The sequence below is a fragment of the Pinus tabuliformis genome, chromosome 2_1, assembly GCF_031772625.1.
Source record: "Pinus tabuliformis cultivar Carrire ecotype Pingquan chromosome 2_1, CPIR1, whole genome shotgun sequence".
Classification (NCBI taxonomy): Eukaryota; Viridiplantae; Streptophyta; class Pinopsida; order Pinales; family Pinaceae; genus Pinus; species Pinus tabuliformis.
This window is the reverse complement of record NC_142299.1, coordinates 107,677,884-107,705,303: the sequence shown is the minus strand read 5'-3', so window position 1 is coordinate 107,705,303 and position 27,420 is coordinate 107,677,884. Positions and strand designations below refer to the sequence as shown.

Below are 27,420 nucleotides of genomic sequence, written 5' to 3'. Positions count from 1 at the left end.
TGTAAAAGTCTAGTAATTTCTAGTTAATCTGGGTCGTTCATTAGGCGGATGATCTGACGGTAGAAGTGATGTTTAGTTTAGGGTTTTTTGCCCTAGACTGTAGGTTTTAACCCCGTACAGAAAATTACCTGCATACAAATTCTAGAACATAGAAAATAAACAATGCCAGAGCATAACACATAAAACACATATACACAGAGATTTTCTCCTGGATCCCAAAACTGGGACTACCAGTTTGATTTTTCATTATGTTCCTTTCAATGTTATAATACATATTTATACATGCCGAAGCATCCAATACCATGGACCGAAAACCATTGCATCCAATACCATGGATTGAAAACCATTGCATCCAAAAAACATGTGTGAAAATCATGCACAAAACCATAGGTGGGTCCGCCCAACCTAACATAGGGTCCAAAACCAAAATTTTTTGGGGCACTGCCCTAGACCCCATAAAGTGGGGTTACGGGTACGCCTCAAATCCCCTGTGAGCCCCCCCCCGCCACACAATTGGCATAAAAAAGGGGGGCTCCACTCCTCCTCTAACCCCCCGGTTATTTACGTGGGCTAGTCGTGGAAAGAATATAGCACAACCCAACATTCTCCCACTTGTTGTTTTCTTTCCACAAGGGGCCACAAGAGAGCTTAGTCATTTTTCCAACCCTGAAATGCCCATTGTCTTTGTATAGCAAGAGAACTTCTCAGAGCTCACAGATTTTGTCAATGCATCTGCAGTATTCTTCAAAGTGTCCACCTTTACTAGCAACACCTTTTTGTCTTCTATCATATCCCTCACAAAGTGATACTGAACATCAATGTGCTTTGTCTCTGAATGATATGCAGGGTTCTTTGCCAAAAAATTTACACTTTGGCTGTCACAGTCTATCCTTATAGCTCCCTGTACTAACTCCATATTTGAACACAATATCTGCAACCAAATTGCTTCCTTGCTTGCATGAGTGGCTGCCATGTATTCTGCCTCTATAGTTGATAGTGCCAGTACATATTGTTTCTTACTCATCCAACTGACTGCACCTCCAAATAGGTTAAACACATACCCACTTGTAGATCTTCTCTGATCCAGATCTCCAGCCCAATCCGCATCAACAAAGACATGAATATCCAACATTCTATCCAATCCTGATCTTCCTTGGTAGCACAAACCATAATCACTAGTGCCATGCAAATACCTGAAAACCCGCTTCACTGTTGTCTAGTGCTCATTCCCTGGTTTTGACATAAACCTGCTCAATACTCCCACTGCATGTGCAATGTCTAGTCTAGTACAGACCATTACATACATCAAGCTACCAACTGCACTTGCATATGGAACATGGGACATGTCCTCTTCCTCTTCTTGTGTTTTGGGACACTATTCAGTAGATAACCTCGCACCTATAGGAATAGGAACCTTCACCGGTTTACTATCCTGCATATTAAACCTCTGCAGTATTGTCTCGACATACTTCCTATGGTTTAACCAGAGCTTCCTCTTTACCCAATCTCTTTTAATTTCCATGCCCAAAATATAGTTTGAAGCACCAATATCTTTCATGTCGAATTTGGAGGATAATTGGGTTTCAAATCATGGATAATTTCTTTGTCATTTCCAACCAGCAACATATCATCCACATACAAGACCAAATAAATAAAATGGTCACCAATTAATTTAAAATACACACAATGATTTGCTTTGCTTCTGGTGAAGCCAAGTCCCCGTATAAATGTATCAAATTTCTGATGCCATGTCCTTGGTGACTGTTTAACCCATACAGAGACTTCTTTAACTTGCATACTAGTTCTTTCTTACCCTTCACTGCAAAGCCTTCAGGTTGCTTCATGTAGATTTCCTCTTCCAAATCCCTGTGAAGAAATGATGTTTTCACATCCATCTATTCTACCTCAAAATCAAAAGCAACAGCAACAGATAAAAGTAATTTAATAGAAGTTACCTTGGCAATAGGAGAAAAAATATCACCAAAATCAATTCCCCGCACCTAGGAATAACCTTTTGCTACCAACCGAGCTTTGTAATTCTCCACTTTTCCTTCTATGTTTGTCTTCTTTTTGAACACCCATTTGCTACCAATGGGTTTCCTTCCAGCCGGCAACTCCACTAGATCCTAAGCCTCATTTTTGTGCAAAGATGCCATTTCATCAACCATGCCCTCTTTCTAGAGTTTTCCATCCTCTGAATCCACTGCTTCCTTCACAGTTCTGGGATCATCATCATATTCCATTTCATCAACCATGGCCTCTTTCTAGAGTTTTCCATCCTCTGAATCCACTACTTCCTTCACAGTTATGGGATCATCATCAGTAACAGACAAAGAAAAATTTGAACACAAAGCAGATGGACTATACCTTTCAAGCTACCTTCTTTCTCGAACTGATCTTCTCACAGCTGGAGTTTGTGGCTCTTCATCTTCTGATTCCTCCTCTGTTGTAGAGTCTAATTCTTCCTCTTTTAGCTCAAACTCTATCTTCTTAGGTTCCTTTGGTTGGACTTCATGTTTAATAACATCTTTCACCTCTCTAAACACCACATCTCGGCTGTACACAACCTTCCTTGTTACTGGGTTTCAAAGCTTATAACCCTTTAAACCATCCTTATAACCAATAAAGATGCACCTTTCAGATTTACTATCCAACTTGGTTCTTTTCTCCTTTGAAACATGTACATATGCATCACATCCAAATACCCTTAGATGTGAAAGAAAAGGTTTCTTACCAGTCCGTACCTCTTGTGGAGTCTTATCCTCCAACGCTGATGAAGGTGACCTATTGACCAGGTAACATGTAGTATCCACTCCCTCTACCCAGAATTCTTGTCCTAACCCGGCACCACTGAGCATGCTTCTTGCCCTTTCCATCAACGTCTTATTCATTCTTTCAGCAACTCCATTTTGCTGAGGTATATATGGAGTAGTCTTATGCCATGCTATACCACAATTCTTACTGAATTCTTCAAATTCCTTGCTGCAAAAATCTCCACCATTTTCTGTTCTCAGCACCTTTATCTTCTTCTCTGTCTGATTTTCCATGAGAGCCTTAAATTCTTTAAACTTGTCAAAGACTTCAGATTTCTTCTTAAGGAAATATATCCATGTATTCCTTGAGAAGTCATCTATAAATGATACATAGTACACATAATTACCCAGTGATGGAACCTTCAAAGGTCCAAACACATCATTGTGCACAAGCTCTTATATTTGTTTCACCCTCTTACCATCAGAGGGGAAACTCACCCGATTCTGCTTCTCGTATACACAATTTTCATAGAAATCAAAATCTAGAGAGCTATTACTCATACCTTCTACCACACCTTTACCATGAAGTATTCGAAGGCTCTTCTCTCCCATATGTCCAAGCCTTTGATGCCACAACATGGTCTTCTCTCCAGAGACCACTAGCTTTTCTGCTCCACTTTCAGGAACCACTGAACTATTGCACCCATCATTAACAGTGCTACCTTGTAGCTTGTACAGAGTTCCAATCCGAACTCCCCGCATCAATACCAATACTCCCCGAACCATTTTGCAGGTATCCTTCTCGAACACTGTTTTTACACCTGCATCATACATCTTGCTTACAAAAATCAGATCTCTGGCCAATGCAGGAATATGTAGAACACCCGAAAGTGTTCTAATCCTTCCACCTTGCAAATTCAACTTTACTTTTCTGCGACCAACGATTCTAGCCTTCCTATGATCCCCTAAGACGACATCACCACCATCTTATTTCTCATACTCGCAGAACCACTCTCTATGGGGAGTGAAGTGAAAGGATGCACCTGAGTCAATCAACCATTCCTTATGATCTACATGTGTACTTGAAGAAGCCAAGTAAACATCCCCACCCTCATCTGAGGTGGTTTTCGCCTCTGCAGAAGGAGCATCATCAAATCCCTTTCCTTTGTCAAGAGATTTAGATTTACAGTCCCTTTTGAAGTGGCCTTCCTTTCTGCATTTACATCACACCACCTTTATAGGTTTTCCTAGAGGTTTAGATCTCCCTCTAGATTTAGATCTCCCACTGAATGACTTATTTTTGTTTTTATTTTGGGACATTCCTCATACAAACAAGGCATCACCATTTTGGCTTTCCATGTTTTTCCGTCTCATCTCCTCCGTCAGCAAGACTGACACTATTTCATCAAACTGCAAGGTAGTTGCATTGCTACCTATTGCAATAATTAGACTATCCCACGAATCTGGTAGAGAACACAACAAACTGATGCACTTATCTTCATCTAAAGTTTTAAAATCAACAGATGCTAACTGACTTACCACAGTATTAAATGCATTCAGATGCTATGTCACCGAGTCTCCATCTTTCATCCTTAGGTTATACAGCTTTTTCCGTAGGAACAGTTTATTCACCAGAGACATAGATTGGTACAAAGTCCCTAACTTGTCCCACAAAGCCTTCACCGTAGCTTCCCTTGATACATTCAACAATACTGAATCTGAGGCACACAATTGTATTGTGCTCTTTGCCTTCCGATCCAACTTCTTCCATTCTTCATCAGATACTCCCATTGGTTTAGTACTCAGATCTACTGCAATCCACTGATCTTTATCCACCAACAGATCCTCTATCTTGAGTTTACACAACTCAAAACTATGACCATTAAATTTCTTGATCTCTATCTTTCCACTGCTCGCCATCTTCTTTCACCACCAGAATCGATCTCAGAGATATTCCACTGAATAGGGTCTACCACAGGCCCGAGCGAAACCCCTCAGCAACAAAGGCGTCCCCTTGAAGCTAAAACTGCTCTGATACCAAATGTAGGTTTTAACCCCATACATAAAATTACCTGCATACAAATTCTAAAACACAGAAAATAAACAATGCCAGAGCATAACACATAAAACACATATACACAGAGATTTCCCCTGGATCCCAAAACTGGGACTACCAGCTTGATTTTTCATTATGTTCCTTTCAATGTTATAATAAATATTTGTACATGCTGAAACATCCAATACCATGGACTGAAAACCATCGCGTCCAAAAACATGTGTGAAAATCATGCACAAAACCATAGGTGGGTCCGCCCAACCTAACATAGGGTCCAAAACCAAAATTTTCTGGGGCGCTGCCCCAGACTCCATAAAGTGGGGTTATGGGTACACCTCAAACCCCCTATCACCCCCCCTCGCTACACAATCGGCACAACGAAGGGGGGCTCTGCTCCCTCTCTAACTCCCTGGTTATCTATGTGGGCTAGTCGTGGAAAGAATATAATGCAACCCAACATAGAAGGCAACCCCTCACTATATATGAGGGAATTGTATTGTGTCTATGCATATCGGTATTCTCAGTGAGGAAGAGAGAGGAGATTGAGAGCGAAGAGGGTGTTACAGCAGATCTGCAGTAGGTTGTATCTCTTTAGTTTGTTGGATAATATAAAAAATAAGGACTGGCTGTTTCCCATGGACGTAGCCCAAACTGGATGAACCACATATATCTGTGTCTCTCTTGTTTTATGCATTTTATGTGTTTTTATTTCTGCAATATTTTATGTGTTCCATTGCTCTGTAATATATAAGTTTCTAACACCCCCTTCTTCGTTAGGATATTAACTCTTCCTCTGCCCATGACAGAGACTTTATTATTAGTCCCTAATGTCACTTCAGATTTCACACTTCCATCTAGATTCGAAAGCATTTCTATGTTCCCCGACATCTGGTTGCTACAACCTGAATCTAGATACCATATATCACTTTGTTTCTCTTGTGCTACATTACAAGCTAAAAACATGCTATCATGGTTATGATTTTATTTTGTGAAATTTACACTTGGTTTGTTACTAATGTCATATTTCTTCTTTCTACATTCATTTGCATAATGCCCATACTTCTTATAGTAATGACAATGGACTTGAGATTTATCGTACCTCTAACCTTCTGCTTGATTTTGGCTTGGGCCTTGACTTGGAATTTGATTGTTTCCTCTTCCACTTGAGCTTGAAGGTTTGCTTCTTCCACCTCTATGTGGGCTTCTTCCTCTTCCTCTAGAATATGATCTTCCTCTGCCTCTACCTTGACCAAATTAAACTTGCATCTTGAAGTCATGCTCTAATGAGGAGCTTATTTCTCTATTCAATCTATGTTCATGAGAAATCAGTGATGCATGAAGCTCATCCACTGAGAAATGTGAGAGATCCTTTGTCTCTTCTATGACCACAACAATGGCATCAAACCTTGCTGGCAAACTTCTCAAAACTTTCTCAACTATTCTCATTTCTTCAAGTGTCTTAACATGAGGCTTGATTTGAGTAACCAACTCAATTACATGTGTAAAAAAAAATTCTACATTCTGAGACTCTTTCATACAAAGTGTTTCAAAGTCTCTTCTCAACATTTCCAACTTTATTGTCTTGACTTTTGCCATTCCTTGGTAGGTTGTCTGGAGGGTGTCCCTTTCTTTCTTGGACTTCGTTGTTGCTACAACCCTTGGGAAAATACTTTCATGAACTGCATGGAAAATATAGAACAGGGCTTTTGAATCCTTCTTCCTATTGTATCTGCTAGTTCTTGAAAACCATTCTCCACCAAATCCCAAATGTCTTGAGAAGAAAAAAGGGCATTCATTTTAATAGCCCAATAATCATAATTTTTGTCGTTAAACTGAGGTATCTAAGGATTAGTCAAGCTTGTGCTTGATGTTGCCATTTCTGAGTAAAAAAAAAACTTTCTACTTGCTGGTAAATATGCTAAAAAACAATCTACCCTCAAAACAATTTTAACTCCTAGTAAAACCACTTGTTTTTACACTAATAGAGTTTAACTCGCTCTGATACCATGTTAGAAAAATTTTACAGGGTAGAGGAGAGGAGTCTAGCTCAAAATTTAGTTTGGTAAATTTACTCATGAATGTTTAAGATCACATCACAACATAAAATACTCTTGATTATAATATAAAACATAGGAAAATACATTCGCATGATAAATGGAGGTTACGGCTCCAACTGAAAATACAAAAGACTTACTACGATTTACGCATCATTGGGTTGCAGAGTAAATGTATGTAAAACTCTGTAAAACTAGTTTTCATGCACCCACCAATATTTCCTCCAACTGAAAATACAAAAGTCTTACTACGATTTACGCATCATTGAGTTGCAGAGTAAATGTATGTAAACTCTGTAAAACTAGTTTTCATGCACCCACCAATATTTCCTCCACGATTTTCTCCTCACTACCTCACAGAATCTCACTCTCTAACTTGCCCCAACTATGCAAATGAGTTTTACATTCATATTTATCTCAACATACAAATTGACATTAATACATGACAGAGCAAATAATTAATACACAACATGGGTAATTTTACATAGTAAATGGTTGTCTGAACTTGCAGGTGTTGTGTAGTGTGGGCAACACTTACGGAGTAAATGTTTGCCCATATCTATTTAGGAAAATTTACTAAATTCCTTAAACTCTCTACTGTGTTGCATAATGGTCAACGTTGTACTTATGCTCTGGCTTCAGTCCTTTCAGCCGCAAACAAAATTGCGACCTTGTAGTAGTTGACCGGGCAAGCATGGTGTTTGTCAGTGTGTTTAAGGTGGTGGTTGCGATTAATATTTCCAACAGATTTTAAAACTAAATATTTGCACATTCCTCACAATATTAGAACATTCAAGGATAATTATGTGAATGCAGTGGAATAATCATAATAATTTTAATAAAAAACAACAAATGTCAAACTGATGTAGAAGAAACCTCACAAAAGAATATAGATAGATCATGACAGATTGCTTTCGTGGAGAACTCTGTTCAAAGTGACCTGTATCGGGTGAAAATATTGAGCGTGGGTAAGATGCCAACGTAACCTCAATGGGTTTTATTGGCCACATGACGAACTTTGAAAATTAATGTCCTTCCACCAAATTTCCTTCCACTTCAAGAAATGCCAACTTCCAGTCACCTATCTTTATTTTATAAATGCAAACCATAAATTCTTTTACATGTTTTGATGAAGATAATGGAGAAATATATTTTAGGAGGGAGTCAGTTCATTAGTTGAGTGTATGCCTTTCATTATGATTTAGTTCCTATTCCTTTGGAGGTTGTTCTAACTTCCATATTTGATTAAGATATATATATATATATATATATATATATATATATATATATATATATATATATATATATATATATATATATATATATATATAGATATATATATATATATAGATATATATATATTCATGTGTGTAATGAAGAACATGTAGAGCGTTCTGCTAGAGGCAGTCTCTAGGTGAAGCCCTCACCTGAGAGATACTAAATTTATGAATATATGATTGGTTTGATGTTTTTTAACATGGTATCAAAGCTACAGGTTTGAGAGGGCATGTGAATCCCTAAGTAGGGAGTTGGTGGAAGATGCATCTGAAGGCCGCAGATTGAGTGATACGATCATTGGTGCATGCAAATCAAGTGATATTCCTGGTGTTGGATTGTTAGCCACATTCCTCTCATCCCAAAATTCAGAGGGCAGAGTGATTTGTTTTTTTTTTGTTGAGATTGATAGCGACAGTGCTGCGTGTTGCACTCAAAGGTAAAAAAAAAAAAATTAACTCGACAAATGTTGGTGGCGACAGATCGAGTTAGATGGATGTTGTTGATTGCAAATCAAGTGATAAGGCCGCGTGTTTTAGCATCGTCTTTGGTGTGAGTGGTGAAGTGATTGAGTGTTGAGTCTAATCTATGGATATTGTGTAGATCGGCGTATTTTCGAATTGGAGATTGCATATCCAGTTCAGATATGAGATTTAGCATGCAGTTTTGGAGAGCAGCATGTAGTGCAGTGGTTATTTGGTAGTAGCCTAGATTGGTTGGAAATGTTGGAGCTTCTTGTGGTGTAAATCGTTTGGAGGTAGATCACCAAACCTGTGTGAGTTCTTAGTCTCATGGGCTGGTGAAGAATTGGGCTTGAAAATGTAGGCCTTGCAATTTGCTGGGAGAAGAGACGAGGTCTGGTACTTGTTCTTGCCACCCATGATAGGAATTGACACTCCCACCTTCACTAGGTTTTGGACATTTTGCCTATAAGATTTTCCAAGAACACCTTCCACATTTGGCTAAGAGCATGTAATCCCTGGTTCTCCCTTCAGGCTTGTGGAAAATAAAATGAGCATTGATTTGTAAGGTATCATCAAACCCGGTTTTTGTAGTCCAATTAACGTGTTGCATGTGCACGCATCATTGTTAGTGGTACATTGGCGAAGGCCAAAATGCATTGTTGAGTGCCTCTTAAAGCCGAAGTGCGGATCTTGGTGGCAGCTCGAAGGTTGAGAGTGGGTGGACTGCTGGGAGGCTGAGTAGTGATAGAGTGCTATTGTTGCATGCATGCTACAACAGGGTAGGCACAACTGAAGCATGGAGAGGCCTGAAGCTAACTTTGTTTGGCCAAGCTTGCAACTATGCAGTCCTTTATACTATGAATTGAAACCTTCTTCCACTGTCGTGAAGAGGAGGATGCATTCACTCTGTTGGAGCATAAAGACTTGTATGGATGATGCATATAGTCTTTGAATAGTTTTTTATAAAGAGAACTATTTTGTTTAAAATGGTTTCTATATCTTTTAAAAAAGGTGGACTATATTTTTTTTTTAAAGCATCCATTTCAAAGAATTGTGTTTAAACAAAATGACCATTTGTTTTGTGATTGCCCTTTTGGATTTGGTGATAGATCCGTGTGTTTTAATTATTGGAGGAAGAAATTGTTTGAGAGGGATTGTATTTTTTTTAGGGCACACATACATTTTTTTCCTAGATTGCTCCTTGGATTTGGACATCTGTTTTTTAGTTGTTGGATGTCAATTTTTTATTTGTTGAGGGGGACCTATCAAGATGAAAAATCAGATATCAGAGGCTTATCTAAATGACAACAATAAGCACGATGGTTCCAATTACTCTAATTGGAAATTTAAGTTGTAGACTTTGTTGGAGGGGCAGAATGCATGGGCGATTGCAACTGATGATGAGTTGAAGCCGACCATAGCTACAAGTGGAACAACAACAACAATCTAGGACTGGGAAAAGAGGGGGAATAAGGCAAAGGTGTTGGTCAAATTGTATGTGAAATATTTCATTATTCCCCATATTTGAGAATGTAAATATCTAATAGACATCTAGATAACTCTCAAATACTTGTACAAGATCAAGAACACAAATCGACTACTGTTTCTAAAGAGAAATATTCTCTCCATTAAAATGGGCGAGAATGAATCAGTAGCAACGTTCATCTCTCATATCAAGAAGCTTAAGAATAAGTTGGGAAACATTGGTGAAATAGTATCAAACACTGATTTTGTCACAATTACCATGAATGGTATGACTAACAACTATCAGATGTTCATCACTGCGTTGAATGTGAGAGAAAAATCCCCCAAGTTTGAAGAATTGACAGGGATCCTAATGTTAGAGGAGGAAAGACGGATGGCCTTGAAACCCCAGAGCTCAAATCTTTCCCTAATGGCAAAGAAGAAGCCATTCAGAGGAAAGACAAATGCAGAACAAAAAAGTGGAGGAACCCCACAAAGAAAGCCACCTCCATCCCAAGGTATTTCTTTAAACAGAAGTGATTCAGGACCAAAATGTTTTATTGCAGTAGAGTTGGTCATATAGCTAAAGATTGTCGAAAGAAGTTTGATGAAGGTCAATAGAGACACAAGAAGCATGCAGGTCATCTGGTGGAGATCTGAAATGACCATAAACTAAATACTGATGTAGAATTGATTAGCCATTAATGAGTTGAATGTTAACTGAAAGCACAAAAATCAAAGTAAACTACTTGAATAGAAAACTTTACGACAGAATATAAACCATAAGTAAGATGCGAAAAAGAAGTGAAAACAAGAAATACACATATATACCAGATAGAAAAATTGATTACTGAGTTCGTCCCTGATGGACTACGCCTTCGGGTCCGCTTTCAAGATGGGCAACACTTTTTATTAGGAATGAGAAGGAAGGAGTTGATTACACAGTGAATTAGATAGACTGAACTTGCACACATGCAATTTTGACCTCTATCATCAAATCACCCTCTGAACCCGCTTTCCAACGCTGCTTACGGTTTCCAATTCTGACTCTCGATGCTCCTGGAACACTAAAAACAAAAACAACCTCTAACCTCCAGAATCTGCACATGAAACTCAAAACCACTCCAATCTTATTCTTAAATGAGAAAAATTTGCCTCTTATAGCCCTGCAAGTACATTCAAACCTCCTTGAATGCCTTTGAGGTGTATGAGCTGACTTTTGGGGTTGATTTAAGGTTTTGGTTAAGAGTCTCTAATGTCACATAGTGACATTCACCATTTATGAATTAAATTAATCCAAAAATACAATTTAAAACCAAAAATAAACTAGGTTAGCCCGAATGCCGTTAGCGGTTAGCTAACCAGGTGGAGGAGGGTGACACCTCATGTGAACACTTAACTAACCCGCGGTTAGTACACTGGCGGTTCCGGTTGATAGCGCGGGCTGACGGTTCATGTGTCTGTGTTCTTTGACCATTGCGACCTACCCTGGAAGTTCATCTCTGTCACGGTGACAAATCCTTTAGCAGTCTTTACACATCTAGTCATATGCCCTGCGGTCTCGATGTGGTTATGACCAGTGGTTAGGGACCCACGGTTTACTAACTGTTCACCGCATTGTTTTCCAACGCTGCCCACATGAATCTGGTTCTGACGTGGTTTTGTAACCTGTGGTTAGGGGCATATATATGTTTTATGTAATGTTTTTTTAATTACATAGGCTGAGAGTTGTTTTACCATGGTTTAACACATAATTTGGTGTGATAGGTTTAGGACTTTTAACACATAGCTTTTTGTTTGGAGTATGGTCTTAGGTGATATGGTTTTAGGTGTTAGGTTTGATGACTTAGGTTTTAGCATTAGGACTTAGATGTAGGATTTAGGGTTTAGATCTAGAACTTAAAACAAAAAACCTTTACAATCATTTGTCACAATGTAACATAAAACCACATGTGACAACAAAACCCACGCAAATCGTCGAATCTAGCTAACTTTGCAACGACAACCTTGACAATGAACCTATGCCACTGACAACACCCATGTCAACATATCCTACAACGATGATCGATAAAACATGTATTCGACCAAACCTAGGGGAACTGTTGATGAACTCAAGTCGACAACTAGGCGCTAAACCCATATCAACTGAATGCCATGAAACCTTAACATTACCTGAGCAACTTGATCCAAAACCAACATTTTCAATTTGTTGACGCTGAACTAAAGCAATGACGACACTAAACGACACTTGAACACTTATAAAATTTGAATCAACAGATCCTCCTAGATCATTCCTCTCCACTTGAAATCTTTTGGACCACAAAGGTTTGACTAAACAAATAGTCGATGAGGGTAGAACTCCCTCTCTTTCCACCTTGACCTGACGATGTACCAATACATTCGATCAATCACCTGGATGTGATGACCCTGATGATGCTGACCGTGATACCATTCGAGTTGGTGACTTGTTTCTTCCATCTGAAGTATGAACAACTTGCGACGATGGGCAAACAACTTGTTATCAACATGGAAATTGAATTCTTTCCACGAAGAATCATGAGTTAGTGATTCAAAAACATCTTTGAAAACAATATTTGTAGAACTTTGTTCAATACATCTGATGGGTATTAACAATCTACTTTCTGGAATAATTGAAATATTCAAAGACTCCTTTGATTTTGACTTCATATCAATTACTTGACTTGATTTACTTTCCTGTTGACTGATTACTAAGTGAACTTGCTGCACAAAACTCATCCAGTTGTGATGTAAAGACTGCTGCAACTTAGTTTGACTTTGAAAGTATCTAAGTAATTGTTGATTTACTTGAATCACTATTTCTTCATCTATTAATTGATATTTGCATTCACTAACACTTTCACTTAATGCATTAGTTTTCAAATCATGATAAGGAAACTTTAGATCTACTTTTGAAAATGCTTTGTCATGAAAACTTATAAACTTCCTTCTCACTTGAAAAGAGGCTTCATTACTTCTTAAAGCATCAAATGATGATGTAATACTAAATAAATGCAAAACCGACTTTCCCCAATACTGACCTACACCCCTAAGACTGAAAATAAATATACCATCTGAAAGAAGTCTCTGATTAGACTCACATGTACCATCCACTGCAATACACTGCTGATGATGATAGTTTCTAGAATTCAATTGAATTAATGAGTTGAGAGTCATTCTGTCTTTAAGAAGATGTTGATAGGACATTAAATGTATCTCATGTTGCTTATCTTGTTTATGAATAAGATTTATTGGAAAAGAATTAACTACCTTGAACAATTGATCTATAACCTGAATCTCGCATTCCAAACAATCATCCTTATGTTGTTCCTTAATAAACATGAGTTCATATTTACTTGAAATTATTAACTACTTGGACCACATCTAACTCCACTTCATCAATGTACTTAGATGTAATTGCAAATTTTAATCGACACTGCTTTGTGACATGTATCTGAGTTGATTTGTTAATCCAACCTAATGGGTATGGTCTTGGATGATTTTGTGTTTCCAATCCGAATTGGTTAACTATATGTTTAGATATTAAATTTACTTGCGATCTACAGTCAAACATTGTGTCAATATTTGTATGCTTAGAAGTTATCCTTATGTGGAAGAGTTCAACTCTTTTATCCTCATGTGGAGGATTTATGTTTGAAGAAGATACATTAGTTTTCGAACTTGAACCAGTATCAGAAGTTTTACCTATCGTAACCATGGCGGTTATCCTCCTTTCATCACCTGAATCTGAACCTAGATCTTGCTGGATTGTTGCAATGGCCTTCTTTTCATCTTTCTCCTTAAGGAAATTTTTGGGCTTAAGTTCTGGATGAAGTTTCCAGCACTTCTATTCATCATGACCGATTCTCAGGCAATCAGAACAACTATGTCTTTCCTTTTGAGCTATCGTTGATTTCTTTCACTTCGAAATTTTCTTCCCCTTAATGTCACTTGAATCTGTGGTTTCCAACTATTTGGATGACTGAGATGAAAACTTGAATGGTCTGCCACCTGATTCAATATGGATGTCTTGAACACACACCTCATAAAAATCATTAGGATTTAACATCAATAAAGTATGTTGCAAATATGAATGTAAACTTCCAATGTATTTTAACAAAGTTTCACGTGTATCTAATGAAATACCAAGTGCCAATTCTTTCTTTCTGAACTCCTGAGTAAACTCTTGAATACTCTGCCCTTTACCTTGCCTCAGATGCTGCCAATCAATAACAGTTTGCTGCATGTATCCTAAAGGATATAACTGTTTCCTAAGAGATTTTAAAAACTTAGACCATGATGAGATGACTTTTTCTTTACGCTTTATGTCTCGCTGAGTTTGACTTTCCCACCAGATTAAAGTTGTTCCCCCCATTCTAAGTGTAGCTAACTGAATTTTAGTTTTATCTCTAGAAATGTTCTAAATGCAACAATACACTTCTAATTGCTTTATCCAGTTATCTAGCTTTTCAGGATTCATTTCGCCATCATAAATAGGTAACTTAAATTTAACATCAAGTTTCAAAAGAGATTTTTTCTTAGGTTTCTTTTCCATTTTAGATTTTGCACTGGAAGAATAAGAAGAGGATGATGGAGATGATGGAGGTGAAGGTGGTTTATCAGTCTTCCATTTACCTTTGTCCTTCTTCGATGCCTTTGAAGAAGAAACTACATCTCTCACCTGCTTGTCTTCGTACAATTCTCCCAACATCTGTTGCATGGTTAAGAATGCCTGTTGAAACTGTTCCTCACTCATCTTAGTTTTAGTGTTTTCACTTGCATGGGGTCTTGACATGGTCGATTTAGCACACTTTGTGTTTACACTGCCATTTGCAAACATGAGGGGTTGTCTTTCAAGTACCTAGAGAATAATATTTCCCGGGAATAATTTATGGACGCATCTGATGCAGAATTGATTGCAGAACATGAAATTTGGGTTGTCAGAGATCCTTATCAAAAGAAATAGGCCTTTGATTATGCTAATGGAGATTCCTATAAATGGAAACACCATTGTAGAATACTTGCACAAAATTTTGATCTAGAACCATTACCATATGAGGGTGAAGGGTTCAGTCTGGATGAGGCAATGAAAGACAAAGGACTGGTCTCAGATGTAATTTATAATGAAAGTAAGCTCTTCCATTGAGAATTTGAGAAGGAAGTTGCGCATGCCTCTGTTTTGAGTAGATTGTCTGATTGTATTACATTTAACAGTAAGATTTCTTTTTTCATTCAAATTTGGTTATACTTAGATCGCCTAACATATCACATTTTTTTCATCTATGCTCTTATTCCATATGCACTACCGACTTATGGTGTTTCCTTTGCAGCATCTCATCAAAATGCTAGTTCAAAATATGAGCTAAAATATTTCATATTTATGTACATAAAATATTTATCATCAATTACTTTCCACCATAATTTAAGAAAATGCTTACATAAAAAATATATAAAAATAACATATAAATAAATATAAATTTAACATATTGAACAAACATTTTTTTAAAATTGATATACTTTCTTTCGTACATTATACGTAACAATTAAACATGTCCCCTACACTGAAAAATAAAGCACCTATGACCACAAGCAATGAACTTAGCATTAAAATTTGAAATTACATGTTTGAAATATTTAGTTGTTTTATGAATTTCTGAATTCAAGATTCTGTGATCTATAATGAATTAAGAAAAAGAAAAAAAGAAAAAAAACTTTCTATAGAAATCACATAAGAGAATTTTATGCCGATGGTTTTCGAACCATCTCCTTTGGTTCATCGTTAAGACGATGAACCACACTGGATGATTCGAAAAACATGAACATAAAATTCTCATATATAATTTCTACTAATTTTTTTTCTTCTTCAGTTTTATAAACTTTTACTTTATTGTAATCCCGGAAAGATTTTGTATTTATTGAGAGTAATCCCATTGTAAAGAGAAAAGTCCGAGTTAAATGGGATGTGATTCTCTTCGAAAATACATATTGGAACATAATATCATGTGGCCTCTTTGAAATTTACTATATTCAAATCTAATCTTTCACTCTCAATCTGACGTTAAATCTTTTATTTCATTCGTATTTTAAATAAATGTGTGGTAAGTTCCTTTTTTTTGCTTTTATTTATTAAATCTGCATTTATTATATTTTTAATATACCATAATTAAACAAATAATACTCCTCTTTCACTCCTCTTTTAAATGAGTGGTGGTTTTGTTTTGTCAATTTTTATATATTATAAGTTTTTATTTATAATAATTATTTAAAAAAAAATTAATTAAGTTTGAATAGTTGCTTTTATTTATTTAATAAATAATATATATTTTTTTATTTTAAATTTATTTTATATATTATTATTTATTATATATATGTAGAATAAAATATATAAAATTAATTACTCATTTTAATTTATATATATATATATATATATATAATTTTTTAACGGAAGAGTTTTAAAAGATGGACATTATTTGAAAATGAGTTATGTTTTTGTCATTTTAATTAAATTAACTAATTAAAAATAATCTTATATGAACATGACTTATGGTTTTTTGGGCACGTTGTAGTTAGTAGGAAGCTATGACTTTATCTCATGGTATATTAATGAAGTTTATTTATAGTTTAAAAAATTCTATGGTAAAGTGAACCACATTAGATCATTATATTGCTTGTTATTTCTTTTGAAGCTTCGAGAGTGGAAAAACTAGAAGAATCATCTCGCTAGACCATTTTAACCTATGGGACCCAATTGGCAAAATTAGGGTCGAAATCTTGTTAGAGTAGTTTGAGACATCAATTTGCATCTCTTGTGGGTAACAATTTGTTTCTTAAGAACCATAGATTTTTGTATTATTCTATATACGAAAACCTTTTTAACGATGCAAAAGTTGCCTCAATCATGCTCGTATGCAAAAGTTATGTCACTCCAAAGTTGAATTTCCTATTTTGACCATAATAATTCAATAGGATGCCATGTAAACCCACATTATTCATGGAAAATGAGTTACCCACATGCTCATGATGAAGAATTCTCTAGAAAAATCCATATTCTAACTTTAGTTAAGAGTTAAGGAGGTTCATTAACCATTAGTAAGGTATCAGGCTCTGTTATAATTGGACCACTAGGATTAAAGTGCGTGTCATTTTATTTGAGTGCATTGTAGCCAAGTTTGTATAGGGAGAGAAAAAACACAAGGGATTTTTTCACTATAACAACCCACGGGACACTGACCTCACTTCTTTGTGCTTGTATTGAGTTTCCATTCATAGAAAGGGAGTAGAGCGACTTCACATTCCAGCCAGGTTTTATGCCAAGAGGGTTTCCAAAGTTATATCCTGTGTTGATTTGTGGTTTCTGGGTTTTATTTCGTCGTTCTATGTTTTTTGCATAATTAGTTGCATTCAGAGGCAATGTACAATAATTTATAATTCGAGAAATTTAAGGACAAATAGAACCTCATAGTGGAGATTTCAGATTGTAAGTATAATTTTACGAAATTTTTTTTGATGAACTGTCAAGTACAATATCCATGACACTTTATGGATCCTAAATTATTAAGAATATTTTTAGTTTTTTTTTTTTAATGTATATATGTTTATTTTATATAGTAATTATTTTTATAATAATTAATAGTCTAAAATAAAGTTATAATATAGTTTATTTTATGAATTTTTTAATCTTGGTAACTCGAAATGTATCGTGAGGTAAGTATTTTTATTTGTATCCATCTTTACTAGCCATTTAATTTCTATAGCTACACTACTACATCATATTATGAACTGACACACACACACACACACACAGATGTTTAAAATACATGAAAGATTACGTTAAAATTCATCATCACCTTTAAGATTAAATCTTTATATGGTCATTGTTTAAATTTAAATATCATGTTCTTAAATATTATGGTTACGAATATGAATCATTATTAATTAATTCTTTTTTCTCAAAAAATTATTTAAATTACAATATAATCAAATGAATTCAACCCATTTTTTAATTTAGTATTTACACTGTAAGGTGTTTCCTTTGAGAATGACTCCCCTCTTGTGTCACTTTGTGTCGTCGTGCACCATTAGATGAATTTGTTAGATGATCAGACTAATTTGATACATTGGATTATTATAATATCAACCACCCCAACCGCCCCTAACATAAGGTTGTGATTCACTTGATGTGTCAACTGCTCATACATCCCATTTTCCACAGCAGACTATTGATTCACCATTGCTCATCTCTTTCCCCGACTCCCCTCCTTTCTACAAATATGAAATATTGCAACTGAAAGCACTACACATGTAATACATACAAAGAAATATTCAATGTAAGTTTGGCGAAATGACTAACGGCCTCTATAATGATGTTGAGGCTATCGATTTCCTCCTACTATAAATATAAAAAAGATGTTTTGGGTTCCAATTTCAGTTCTACAATGCCTAGTTTTGGTCAAAGTATTAGTACTAGTACCCATTGTGGTAATCTCAAAAGCATCCATCTGAATCCTTACTTTTCCAATGCTTGCAAGAAATGCATAAACCCAATTCCGACAACCACATCGAACTAAGAGGCTAAATATGGTTTCCCTGATCTAGGTGATGAAAATAAGCAATTAGGTGATGATAGTCTGCATGTGAAAAATCCATCTTATACAAACTAGGATTCCTTGACATCCACCATTCCAAATTCTTCTACCATACCGTTTCTCCTTCTACAATTGCCACATATTATGTTGAATTATCAGAATCTACTGGCTGGAAACAAAGTTGCATTATTTGTAGAGGGGTGGTTGGTTAACTCGATTGTTGGGAAATCTGTCACTGCTCTCATATTTTTCAAAGAAAAAGGAGTCAAGAGGTGTGGTTGTATAGACAATGGGAGTAATACCAATTTCTCATGTTCTTTTCCATCTTGCTATGGCTGGATCCATGCTTTCAACCCCTTTCATTGCCACTTTTGTTGTTGTAGGTTTAGGGATACTTTTGAATTTTCTCAATGGTCCAGTTGGTTCCAGAAAACACCCAGTGATCAAAGAGGGCTCACGAAAGGCAAAAAAAATTAAAGTTCTGGGATTGTAATGAAACCAGAGTTCAATCGGTTAGCTCGCCACAATATTTCGAATCATGAAAATGGCACCTCAATCCCACATCTTATGCGAAATTTATGGCCAGTCAAAGTTTTGGTGAACTATGCCCATTGGGTAAAGTTAGCATAGCGCCAGTTAAATTTGGAGCCTGACTAAATTTGGCGGAGCTGCTAAATTTAGAAGAAATTAAAGAGGAAACAATTTGTCACTTGGTGGCGACGGTTTCTAATGGTTAGAATTGGTGAAATTGTCGTCTACTTAAAAATTATGGTAACCCCTAAAACTTTTCTGACGAATTAACACCAAGTTATTATAAAAATCAAAATAGATATAAAAAGAAAAGGTTGGTGGGCTACCATTGGTGGACCCACCCAAAATGCCCACCACGTAATGTTGACCACCTATTATAAGGGGTTTGTGGGGGTCTGACCTGCGTCGATCGGTGGATTGGCCTGCTAACGGCGACCCCATAACCACCACCAATTAAAAAATAATAACATGCCATAAAAAAGGTTTCCAATTGGGATCCCATGGGGTATGACCCTGGATGGGTCCCATAATAGTTGGGTCTATCACCATTGGCCCACGGGCCTATGCTTTGTAAAGTTCACCAATTTTATCATTTATCCTCAGATTCGTTCAACGCCGAGTAGAGGGAGAATGGAAGGCAATAGAGCAGAATAACGAATGAAAGAATCAAGAGGGTACCACCTTGGGCACACAATTCGAGGGTAATATTCTATGGGGGATATTCTACAGAATATTCCATGCATCATCTTGAGGAGAATCTTAGAGATTCATTTTGGAGACAAAATTTCACAGTGTGAGATACCTGCCAAGTTTATACTCAAACGAACCAGAATTTCCCCAAGAGTATGATGGCCTGATCATTTTTCTGATATGAGAAGTGGAATTCCAATCCACTTGCAGAGAGGAATTGATTAGGTGCTTAGTATTCAGCTCAAAAATCAAATTTCTTAGATTGACTCGAAAACTATATGGCTGCATCCATCTCGTCAAAACGATCCCAACGCAATTTGTTTCACTGAAATTAGATTATGTATGTAGGAGAAAAGGCATGTTGTTCATTTTCCTAAACAGCTAAAAAATTGCAGAATGGGACAGAATGATGACATGACAGTCGAGTCAGCAGTCAAGTCAACAAGAGGAATCATCTTTAGTTTTCCCCCAATGGGGCTGTGACAAATGTCACATTCGGATTCCCCGGTTTGGTTATGTGAAGGTGAAATTGGCTAAGTGAACTTAAGGTGGAATTTGATTTTTTTTAATTATTTAAATATTATATTTACATATATTATATATAATTTTTATTTTATATTATATAGTTTTTAACTATATATTGCATTACTTGTACAACATAGATCCCATTCGAGAGCGCTCTGAGGAACTAGGGTTTTGAACAGGGGGCGACAAGTGCGAGCAGGTAATGATGGAGGGGCTTGGAGGAGGGAGCTCCACTCCCTCCTACAGTAACATGGTTTCGAACAGAAGCAAAGAGATGAGTTTGAACAATTTTTGGCATCCACCTAAGGCAGAAACAAAGACAATAGATATTGACAAGCTGGGAAGCAAAATTTCCCAAGAAAAGGAAGGGACCCGCAAGGAAGCTAGGAGGGAAAAGATTCTTGGTGACACTAGTTAGAGAAATGAGAAATTGTCTACAACGGGACCATGTAAGCCCAAGGCTAACATTAAACCCTAGGTGGTCTTAAATGATCTGGCCCTACAAGTCCACAAAGGACATCTGGTGACTTATGCAGTCGCTTTCAAGTTCATGGGCATATGGGCAATGGAAAAAGTGTTATATACTTGGATAAGAAATAATTGGAAACCGAAGGGAGAAATAAATCTACATCTTGGCTCAAAGGGTTTCTTCACAGTGGTTTTCACTAACCTAGAAGACAAAGATAGAGTTTTCGATGGAGAACCGTACTTCTATGCTGCTGCAAGACTCTACATGCGACCCTGGGTGATGAACTTTGTTCCAGATCGAGAAACATTCACATCGGTCCTAGTTTGGATTATATTATATTCCTTACCTTTAGACTACTAGCTGCCGGAATCTTTAAAAGCTATAGGTAACAAATTAGGGCATTTCATAAAGATATCAGAGGTGATTATGCGAGGGAAATACACTTCCTTTGCCCGCATATGTGTCGAGATGGACTTATCGGGAGCACTCCCGGATGAAGTCATCCTGGAAGTATATGAGGAGGAATGGATCTAGGCAGTCGAATATGAACACATCCCATTCAGATGCCATAAATGTCATGAACATGGGCATCTCTTCAGAGACTGCCCACTCAATAGAAGGGAGGAATTCTTAAAAACTAACAAGGGAAAAGACCGAGAAGGCTTCACTAAAGTGGGAGGTAGAGGGAAAGGAGGGGGGAAAATGTCCCAAAAGAAATCTAGCGAAAGCAAGATACCAAGTCACAACAGTTTCGAGATCTTAGAGGAAGAAGGAGGAGAAAATGGAATGCACAAGAAAACAAAAGACTATCAAATGGAAAAGGAAAAAGAGGATAATATGGAAATCATACAGGAGCTCAATGGACAAAAGGAGGACATTCCAAGCATCATGGAACCTGGAAGGGACCTTGAGATGACCCCAAGCGAAGGAGGTATGGAGGACCAAGACCTATAGGAGATCCTAGAAATGGAGAACTTGGGACTAGAAAAATTTTAGAGCAAGGAATCAACACGGGAATATAATCTCTACCACAGGAGGAGTTTGATAGAGTACAACAGCTATTCCTCTGAAGGTCTCACACAAAGGCAATAGGAGTAAAAAGGAACCATGATAGCCAAGAGAACCGAGGGGCGAAATCAAAGGAGAAAATAATAGGACACTCCACCAAGAGCCCAAGCAAGAAAAGAGGATGTAAGAGACAGAATGAGCTACTGACAAAGTGTGGAAAACTATTGATTAATTCAGGTAAGATGAAAGATCTCACCGGTTACTCTATTACAAACCCATCATTATGAAGCTTACAACCTGGAACATTAGAGGATTGGGGAGTAAAAGGAAACAAAGAAATCTCGGTAACAAAATAAAAGAAGAAAAACCAGATATTGTGTTTATACAGGAAACAAAATGCTCAGTAGAAAAATAAGAGAACTACATAGTAAATGGCTTATTAAGTATGATTATCTAGAAATCAAAGCAAATAATTCAACTGGAGGCATTCTTACTCTTTGGAATCCTCAGAAATTTGGAATCTTGGATGTTGAGGCATCAAGAAACCACCTTTCAATGGTTATCCAACTGTTGGGGGACAAGGATAGCTACTTGGTCACAAATGTCTATGGTCCTCAACTTTTGGACGATAAACTCAGGCTCCTCACCTCTCTAGAAGAGCTGAGAGGGAGACATCCAACAGTGTCCTGGATTCTGGGAGGGGACTTTAATATGATCAGATCTCTCACAGAGAAAAAAGGAGGAACGAGATCACTTGGTAGAGACTCAATAGCCTTCCAGAACTTCCTTAACAATATGAGACTGGTGGATATGGACACAATAAATGGCATCTTCACATGGAACAACAAGAGAGGTGGAACTTCCCAAGTCGCCTTGAGATTAGATAGATTCATAATCTCATACGATCGCCTACTCACTGGTCAAATCATGATTGCTTTGGTCCTCCCTTACGAAGGTTTGGACCACTGGCGCATCCAGCTGGAAGCCTCCTTTATTGGAACCCTGAGGAATAGACCTTTTAGGTTCAAAAATGTCTGGCTTACACACCCTGATTTCATCACTAACATTGGAAAGTGGTGGGCTGAAGCAATACCCACCCATGGCACAAAAATGTTCCTCCTACATCAGAGACTAAAACACATCAAGAGAAAGCTCAAAGAATGGAATCACAGTGAGTATGGAAATATATTCAAAGCCAAGGGAGAAGTGGAAAGAAAACTGCGGGAAATTAATCAAATTCTCATCACATAAGGATTTACAGAGGAAAATAAAATGCAAGTGGACTCACTTCAACAAGAATGGGACGACAGATACTAGCAGGAGGAAATCTTCTGGAGACAGAAATCCAGAGTGCAATGGACTAAGGAAGGGGAGTGAAACACCAGATTCTTTCACAAGTCTACCATGGATCACAGAGCTCATAATAGAATCACAAACTTATCGATCCTTAGGGTATAGAGCAAAATACTCACAAGGAAATGGAAGCGGTTCTGGTCCAACATTTCCAAAGTATAGCAGAGGAGACCATGGAAGACAGATCTCTATTTACTAAAAGCTTCACTCAGCACATTCCACAATTGGTAACCAGAGAAGACAATTATAATCTCAACAGGCCAGTAACAGAGGAAGAGGTTAATGAAGCAATTAAAGAGATGCACAGTGGGAAAGCTCCAAGCCCTGATGGTTTCAATGTAGATTTCTTCATAACGTGCTGGGAAATAGTAAAAAACGACATCCTTGAGGTGGTGGAGGGCTCGAGAAAATCAAAATTATTTCTGAGAGCGCTTAATGAATCCTTCATAGCCTTAATCCCCAAACAGGAAAAATCCGTGACCCCAGATAGATTTGCACCCATCGGTTTATGCAATGTGGTGTACAAAATCATTTCCAAAGTAATTGCTAACAGACTCAAACCCCTTCTTCCAACACTTGTGTCAGAAGAGCAGATTGGTTATGTGGAAGGTAGACAAATTCCCAATAACATAGTTTATGTTCACGAAGTGGTGCATTCCCTTAGGACCAATAAGAAAGTAGGTATGATAATACAGTTGGACATAGCAAAAGCTTATTATAAGCTAAGCTGGTATTATATAAAGGAAGTTATTAAAGCATACGACTTAGACCACAACTGGATAAGATAGGTTATGGCTCTCGTCACTGCTACCAGTTGTTCTATTCGTCTTAATGGCTCTCCTCCCATAACTTTCAAGCCTTCAAGAGGCCTCAGATAAGGTGATCCTCTGTCCCCCTTCCTCTTCATTCTCATGATGGAAGGATTGGGCAGAGCGATCACTTTAGTCAAGGAGGAGGGAAGGATCGAGGGAATAAGACTCACTCCAAATGGGGACACATTGACCCATCAACAAATTGTGGATGACACCATGCTGCAGGGCACACCAACAGTCAAGGAAGCCAAAGCTTTCAAACAAATCCTACATGAGTTCGCAATGGCTGCGGGTACTGAGGTAGGCCTCACAAAATCTAAAGTTTTCTTTTTCAATACGGATATCTCAATTCAAATAAATCTCTCCATAATTCTAGGATTTCAAAGAGAACATCTTCCCTCAAAATATCTGGGAATACCCCTCATAGACAAACTGCTAAGCAAGGAAATCTAGGAGTTAGTAATCAATAAATTGAAGGATAAAGTCAGCAAATGGATAAACAGATCCTTGAATTTAGCTGGGAGGTTAGTGTTGAGCCTTGAAAATGTCATTCATTTCCATTACACTTTCACTATTATGTCCATTATATCACCTCCACTTCACTACTATGTCACCACATTCATCCCACTTTCATTATCATTGGGCCACATTTATGTTTTTCCAATCTTTATTAATTCTAAGTCTTTTAAGTGAATTTGTGGTTAAAAATTAGAAAATAATGTGCATATGCTTATACCTAACAAATGGGTTGAGGTTGTTGACATGTGTAGGTTGAAAGGAGACTTCTAGAAGACCCTTATGTGGCACTCTAAGGCTAAATTCGAATTTGGTTGGAAAGAATCATGGGATCATGAGGATATGTGTCACATCTCCTAATTGTATTGTAACTCTAAGAAGACATGTGCCTTATCAATTCCTATTTTGATTAGGACTCTAGAGGTAGAGGGAGAGATTCATGGACTCTCATTAATAAGATGGCTCTCATCTTTTTGTATAAATAGGAGATCTCTCTCCTTCATTTGTTAGTCTATTTTAGCTTAAGCTTGTTAGTCCCTAGTTCTTAAGTTTGTAATTCTTCCTTGATGGCTTTTGAAAGCTTTGGAGAACTTTGTTGTACTTTGTACTTTTGAAGAAATTGAATAAAGCTTTGATGTTCTCAACATGGAAGGAGATGTGAAGTAGATGTCATGGAGCATATTAGAATGTAAGGTAGAGTAGATTTCATTTTGTAAATATTGCTTTGATTTCATTATGTTATTTAATTGCTTTCAAGTTTGATAGATTAGATTTTTCATTCATGCAATTTTAATTCATGCAAGTGTGTTCAACTGGTTGATTGTAGATTAGTGATGCACATAGCCTTTTAATGACTAATGACATGATAGAATCATCTTGTCCTTCTGCAGAAGCAGCAAGGATACTGGGTCTCATAGTCACTAGCTCATTGTTTGGTTATTGCATTTTATTTTAATTGAACTAGCTGTATATTTACACTTTTGTTTAAATACTAATTCCATCAATAACATGTTTTAAGTTCTTTTGAAGTGCTAAGTTTTGGAAGTTACCATTAGGGACATAGGCCTTGTCTTGAAATCTTTATCCATACTTGTCCTTTAAAAGTATTCTTAAGACCTTAGAATAGGATTTCCATTTGCATTAAACACTTTAGAAAACCAACAAGAACAAAACCCCAAAAACAACATAAACTATAAAACAACGAAGTAAGAGAAAGTTTAACTAAGCACATATTTTGCACCACACTTCATCAATTTATGATACCCGGATTGATAATTTATGTAGAGCAATTTAAGATGTTAAATTGACTAGACAGTTAGTTCTCACAAAAGTAGTGCGACAAACCATTCCAATCCTCATGTTATCAGCCCTTCCGGCACCAACATGAGTTTTACAACATATTAGGAACATTGAAAGGGATTTTCTTTGGGGTAAAGGGGAAGAGAAAAGGAAACGGGCTCTGGTAGCATGGGACAAGCTCTTTAAACCCAAAACCCATGGTGGTTTGGGCCTCCATGACCTGGACATTTTAAATAAAGTTTTGGGGGAAAAACTTTGGTGGAGATGGCTAAAGGAAATCAGAAACCCCTGGGCCAAACTCTAGAAACAAAAATATGCAAGGGATTGGCAAGAAACGAACCACATCAGAATGATAGGCCACATCAAAGGTTCCCACATTTGGAACAAGGCATGGGGAAATAGAGCCTTAGTTCAGAAACACAGTTTCTGGGAGATCAGAAATGGGAAGCTTGCATGGTTTTGGGAGGACAACTAGTAGCAAGAACATAACCTCAGTAGAGAAGGACTTGACATTATCAAAATTGACACCTTTAATAGAGGACTGAAAAAAGTAAGTGACTACTGGGAACAGTCAAGGGCACTGGCAAATGGAGGATTTGGAAGGTACCAGACTATAGTGAAGAATGCCCCTTGAAGACCCAAGCTATAGTGTTGCAAGCTATTCTGGAGAAAAGACAAATTTTTACCTCTACCTCGAATGATCTACTAATATGGGGTAAAAACAATGAGGGTATATTCAACCTCAAAGAAGCCAAAAGAATAGCCACAGGGCTTAACTACCCAAGCCTTGATAAGACATGGAAGGACTTATGGAAAAACCCACACTAGACGAAGATAAATCTGTTCAGCTGGCTGGTACAACACAGGAAGATTCTCACATGGGAAAATCTTAGAAAGAGAGGTTTTTCTGGGCCATCAAGATGCCATTTATGTGGACAGCAGGAAGAAACTATAGATCACCTTCTCAACCTCTGCTCTTTCACCTCCACCTTATGGAATTGGATAGCCAGTATCTTCAAGCAAACAGACAGGAACGATAGTGACATTACCGACACTCTAAAGAATTAGAGGAAGGACTTCTTGGACAATGAGATAGTAAACACAACCTGGGCTCTGATTCCAGGATTCTTGATCTGGGATGTTTGGAGAGAACATAACAACAGGATATTCAAAGATAAACCTAGGACAACTCAAAGCATCATAGCTCAAATACTAAAACAGCTCAAAGAAACAGTCAATGTCCATCGGAATCATCCTCCCGAGAAACCCCCGGGTCATCGGGACACTCACATCCTGGAACTATTGGGACTTCGGTCTCTCATCCCTCAGGGAATAATCAAGACAAAAAAGAGAATATCAGCTGGAAGGACTTTCTGGCAACCCCTTCCCAAATGATTTTTAAAATTCAATATTGATGGAGCCTCAAAAGGTAACCTTGGAGATGTTGGTTATGGAGGAGTCATAAGAGATGAAGAAGGCCACATAAAGGTCATCTTTCACAGTCATCTGGGGAGGGCCACTAACAACCTGGCTGAACTCATATCCATT

At 37.3% G+C, this 27,420-nt stretch overlaps 1 pseudogene; it reads left to right on the top strand.

Annotated features, from left to right (window-relative positions):
• Positions 1 to 27,420, top strand: part of LOC149199021 (maltose excess protein 1-like, chloroplastic pseudogene) — a 59,999-nt pseudogene that overhangs the window by 18,309 nt on the left and 14,270 nt on the right.